This window comes from Lampris incognitus, chromosome 12 (genome assembly GCF_029633865.1).
Source record: "Lampris incognitus isolate fLamInc1 chromosome 12, fLamInc1.hap2, whole genome shotgun sequence".
NCBI lineage: Eukaryota > Metazoa > Chordata > Actinopteri > Lampriformes > Lampridae > Lampris > Lampris incognitus.
The window spans coordinates 19,285,463-19,291,462 of record NC_079222.1 but is presented as its reverse complement, the minus strand read 5'-3'; the positions used below and the strand labels follow the sequence as shown (position 1 = coordinate 19,291,462).

The following is a 6,000-nucleotide window of genomic DNA, read 5'->3' as shown; positions in this document are numbered from 1 at the left end:
CCTCTCCCCTGACAGCTCCATATTCAGCATCCTTCTCCCAGTATACCAAGCATCTCTCCTCCACACATGTCCAAACCATCTCAAGCCTCTCTTCTAGCCTCTCTTGTTTTGTCTCCAAACCGTCCAACCTGAGCTGTCCCTCTAATATAATTGTCCCTAATCCTGTCCTCCTTCTTCACTCCCAAAGAAAATCTTAGCATCTTCAACTCTGCCACCTCCAGCTCCGCTTCCTGTCTTTTAACATAGCTGGTCTCACAACCATCTTGTAAACCTTCCCTTTAACTCTTGCTGGTACCCTTCTGTCGCAAAACACTCCTGACGCTCTTCTCCACCCACTCCACCCTGCCTGCACTCTCTTCTTCACCTCTCTCCTGCACTCCCCGTTGCTTTGGACAGTTGACCCCAAATATTTAAACTCATCTGCCTTCGTCACCTCTACTCCTTGCATCCTCATCATTCCACTGTCCTCTCTCTCATTCACACATAGGTATTCCGTCTTGCTCCGACTGACTTTCATTCCTCTTCTCTCCAGTGCATACCTCCACCTCTCCAGGCTCTCCTCAACCTGCACCCTACTCTCGCTCCAGATCACTGTGTCATCCGCAAACATCATAGTCCACGGAGACTCCTGCCTGATCTCGTCCGTCAACCTGTCCATCACCATTGCAAACAAGAAAGGGCTCAGAGCCGATCCTTGATGTAATCCCACCTCCACCTTGAACCCATCTGTCATTCCAACCGCACACCGCACCGCTGTCGCACTTCCCTCATACATATCCTGCGCCACTCCCACCACTTCTCGGCAACTCCCGACTTCCTCATATAATACCACACCTCCTCTCTCGGCACCCTGTCTCATGCTTTCTCTAGATCTACGAAGACACAGTGTAGCTCCTTCTGGCCTTCTCTATACCTCCCAGTCAACAGACTCAAAGCAAACACCGCATCTGTGCTGCTGTTTCGTGGCATGAAGCCATACTGCTGCTCGCTGATCGCCACCTCTCCTCTTAACCTAGCTTCCATATCAAACGCAAAACGTGACGGAGTTGGGAGACCCGAAACCGCCTTGAACTGCATTTCCCACAATGCCCGGCTCTGAGCGCACGTGTCAGTTGTGACCGGACGTCACCCTGCCTCATTCCTCTGCTGTCTGGGACGACCGAGCAGCACCCTTGCCGTCTCTCCCCTTCCTCCCCAGACAACTACACCCATGTTACGGTGGACCTGATCCCAGGGGTTGATACCGGCTTCACCAGGAGAGTCCGAATCTCATAGTCTGGTGAGGATTTGTCTCATTCTTGTCCTTGCGAAGCTCTTAGTCGGCGGAGTGTTTGCTGCCGCAGTAAAGCGGATAACGTTACACACAGTGCGATGGGTATGTGAGCAAGTTGTCGATGTGTGAGCCCAGCGGTGGCTCGAAGACGTCTTCTTTGACCGTAGCAGCCGCTGACATGTCGGTCATTCGGTGTCCACAGGTGGGCTGAATTCGGAAATGTGTGCCGTTTAGCCGGTTGCAGCACTGCTCTAATCCCGGCGGAGCGCTGGAGTTAGCTAGCTAAATTAAGCTGCAAACCTTGCGTCACCTTTGTTAGCAGCAGCAGCGGCAGCGGCAGCGGTGCGCGGGCAGACCCAGTAGGGTAGGGCGTGGAAGCGCTAGGCCGCCGGACACAGATGTGGACAAGCCCTCCGTCTTTTGCCCAGGCACATATCTTAACAATCCTACGATAAGACTGTCAGACGCCTTGACTAGCAGTGCCTAGTAACAAATCAATCGTAGCATCGTAACTACCACGGGGCGTGGTTACACAGTGCGAAAGCGAATGAAAAGTTGCAGGGTTTGACTGAAGCGTTGTTTTGCGGATGTCATGCCCAGCCCGGCGTTTGACTAGTCCGAGAATACGAGGGAAAGACCGCAGGGTTGGCTGCTTATAACGTGTTGTCGTCTGACTTGCAAGGCAGCTGACCGTCTGACCTGCAAGGCAGTTGAGCTTGCTGCACATCAGCACCCTCAGTCAGGTATCGACGACTCACTAACAGAGATTGCTTATGGGCAGCATGTACCCGTAGTAAAAAGGGATCAAATGAAGATCAGATATGCCTCGCTCTTATATCTTAAGTTGAGTGCCTTGAGTTCATTTACCCCTGACATAGTGACAACTGCATTTTGTTTTATCACTGATCACACACACACACACAGTAGATAGATTCTGTTCAGCGTTATATTTATTTGTGAGAATGTACATATGAGGTATACTGGGTAGATTGTGCACTGGCAAAATAATATCACACCTTCCCAATATTGTCAACTATAACTAGAATGCAGAAACAGTTACTTCTAGTTGGAGTGTTCAACAAAACTAATGGGCCTATTTATTAGATGATAATAATAATAATAATAATACATTTTATTTGTGTAGTCTATATGTTGTTTACCAAGCTTTGGTGGTTTTGTTGTTTCCTTTATGACGAGTGTTTAACTCCAGAGGAACAACTCCCTGTTACTGGTGACGTTCCAAGGATTCCTGCTGTTCAAAGACAGCTTACATCAGAGCAACTATAGTTGGGCTAAGGAATGTCTGCATGCCATCGCAAGACACCTGGGGTCCCTCTCTGTTTCTCTCCTCTAATGAGAATAACAAGGGATACCAGGTGGATTAAGACGGTTTCTGATCCTTGGATGGTGGTTGTTAGATTGTTTGGGACAGTCTTTTCTCAAAGAGTTTAGTAGGGCAAAGTTATGACCATATAGAGAGCAACACACGTATCGGAGTCCAAATGTGTGACTGATGAAATGCCAGCAGTTGATCACGACTCCAGAATCCCATCCTATATGTAGTTCAGCCTCTTAGGGACTGTGCGAGAGAATCCACTAAGGCATGCTTATCTATTGACGCTTGTTAATATTACTGACTAGCTAATCCAAACCTTACTAATAACCATGCTCCCATGTCTCCGATATTTTACTTTGTGCAAAAGTGTACATTCTCCTTAAAAGTCAAGTGTTCAGAGGCAATTGGCATAGAACATACAACAGATATAGCACTCCCCCGGACACTCATGATGGAAAAAAGAGTTTTTGTCACCATACCAACAGGCTGTCGTCGCATTCTCGCAATATTTGCATGGTACCTTGTTTTGCAGGGTGTACATAGTCACTGCCCTAGTGAAGTGTTCTTGAACGAGACTGAAATCTTGCCAGTTCATGTTTTGTTGCTGATCCAATGCTCTTAACCCCCTGTTGAGAAGGGAATGTGAAAGGACAAATCAGGGATCAAAAGAATATCACAAAAACAGTGTAGGCCTATCGGCCAACTATGTTTTGGGTTTCAGAATTTCAACTGCTGTTGAGCTCTGACAACTAGAAATCTAAAACCACAATGGCCAAATTATGGCAATGGTAGATTATCTCAGGTATAGTTTCAGACCCAGCCTGAAATAGGCAACAGCCTCGCTGTACTGTCATACACCGCCATGGAAGAGGGCTTACTGTGGAAAACAACCAAGCAGATCTTTTTCACTGTCATCACACCAGTCCACTGCAAGCATAGTGCAGCTTGTACAAGTTGCTACCACTACGCTTGATTTTTAGCAGAGGGATGCAGAGGGGCTCTGAACCCTGACACCATAGGTCATACAGTGACATAATGGGATCACAGTGCCACAAACACGCTAACAACAAAGCCACGTGAGAAGGCCTCATGTGACAAACTGCCCCATTTCTATGCTTCAATTTTCCGGTTCACTAAAATGTAAAGAAACGAGCAGTCCTCTAGAAATATGATGCAAACCATAGAACTGGTTTTTACCTGTGTATGCAGTGTTTTGGAAAATGTTGAGAAAGCGTGAACAGCTGTATTTTATGGAGGGAGCATTAGCACCCATCAGAAATAGAGTCACCTGACTGGCTGTGTGTAAGAAATCAAGCTTATTGCAGTGACGATTTCAGCTAATTATGCTGTTTAGTGTATGGATGAGTGAGTGGAAAAAGAGAAAGTGTGTCGAATGTAGAGAAAGTGAAAGGTGATGGATTGTTGCTCGGGAAAACATGCCAGTATGAGAACGAGACAATCATTCTTAAAGGTACAGTCCACGACTGATGCACAAAGCGGCTAGGGTTGAGTCTATCCATCCATTATCCAAGCTGCGTATCCTTATTAGGGTCGCGGGATGCTGGAGCTTATCCCAGCAGTCATCGGGTGGCAGGCGGGGAGACACCCTGGACAGGCCGCCAGTCCATCACAGGGCCCCAGGGTTGAGTGATATGTCAAAATGTTCTTACCGGCCACTGTCAGCCCAACAATTGGCAATTGGTGGTTGCCGATTCTCTCACACGCACACACCCCCACACCCACACCATTTTCAGCAAATGCAATATCATGGAAGAGCTCATTGCGAAAAAGAATACAAAATCCCCTATTTGGGGTTATTTTGGTTTTAAACCGGATGCAACTGGCAAGCTGAAGGACCTAAATTAAGTAATTTTGTCTTTACAAACAAGTAGGGCAGCACGGTGGTGCAGTGGTTAGCGCGGTCGGCTCACAGCAAGAAGGTCCTGGGTTCGAGCCCCGGGGCTGTCCAATCTTGGTGGGTCATCCTGGGTCGTCCTCTGTGTGGAGTTTGCATGTTCTCCCTGTGTCTGTGTGGGTTTCCTCCGGGGGCTCCGGTTTCCTCCCACAGTCCAAAGACACGTAGGTCAGGTAAATCGGCCATGCTAAATTGTCCCTAGGTATAAGTGTGTGTGTGTGTGTGTGTGTGTGTGTGTGTGTGTGTGTGTGTGTGTGTGTGTGTGTGTGTGTGTGTGTGTGTGTGTGATGGCTTGGCGGCCTGTCCAGGGTGTCTCCCCGCCTGCCGCCCACTGACTGCTGGTATTGGCTGCAGCACCCACGTGACCCTGAGAGCAGGATAAGCGGTTCGGGTAATGGATGGATGGATTAATGTGAAAACCTAATTTTACTGACTCATTACAGCCTATAGGCTACTCTTCCTCAATTAAATAAAATAAATCACCTTGAGATCTTTGCTAAGCAATAAGCTGTGAAGACAGGCTGAACAACTGTCCGACATGATTTAAAAAAAAAAGTCCGATGGCGTCAGAGACGGGCGCCTCCGCTTGCAGCCTCCAAATGAACAAACAGGAGGGGATAACAAAACTATGCCATTAAATGATCAGGGTTCACAGCTGCGCATACAGTTTTTGCTCTAGTGCTCAGATATGATTTAGGAATTGACATTGCTTTTTCAGCACTAATCAATCGGACAGCAACCACTTAAGACAGCTTAATTGTCATTGAGTTACTGCCCTGTTAAGTGAAGCACTCATCAGAAATCACTGTAACAAGAACGTGCATCTGACCCAACTCCAACTGCCATTTCCTACAGGTTGATTCTATATCGAGTTGAATTCTGTAGGGGGCAGACCATTCAACTGGCAAAAGAAAAAGGACAAGGATGTGCGGGTGGCGTGGCAGTCTATTCCATTGCCTCCCAACATGGAGATCGCCGGTTCGAATCCCCGTGTTACCTCCGGCTTAGTCGGGCGTCCCTACAGACACAATTGGCGGTATGTGTCCTGGTCGCTGCACTGGCGCCTCCTCTGGTCAGTCGGGGTACCGGGTGCCTGTTTGGGGGGGGGGACTGGAGTGTGATCCTCCCATGTGCTACGTCCCCCTGGTGAAACTCCTCACTGTCAGGTGAAAAGAAGCGGCTGGCGACTCCACAAGTATCGGAGGAGGCATGTGGTAGTCTGCAGCCCTCCTCGGATCAGCAGAAGGGGTGCGGCAGCGACCAGGGCGGCTCGGAAGAGTGGGATAAATGGTCAAGTACAACTGGGGAGGAAAAAAGGGGGAAACATAAATAAAAAGGACAAAAAACATGCAAAAAAAATCGCCTCCCCCCCAAAAAAAATGCTTATTGGATTCAGCCAATCGCTGATTGTTGATATACTTGTCCAGTCACCCAACCCTAATAGCGGCTGTCTGCCTCAATTCTGCCATTGTTTTG

At 48.2% G+C, this 6,000-nt stretch overlaps 1 protein-coding gene across 1 annotated transcript in view; it reads left to right on the top strand.

Annotated features, from left to right (window-relative positions):
• Positions 1–1,153: 1,153 nt before the first annotated feature.
• Positions 1,154–6,000, top strand: part of ctif (CBP80/20-dependent translation initiation factor) — a 114,670-nt gene continuing 109,823 nt past the window's right edge. Inside the window, exon 1 of the mRNA XM_056291070.1 lies at positions 1,154–1,279. The gene's annotated coding sequence lies outside the window, so the exon portion shown is untranslated. The remainder of the gene's footprint in view (positions 1,280–6,000) is intronic.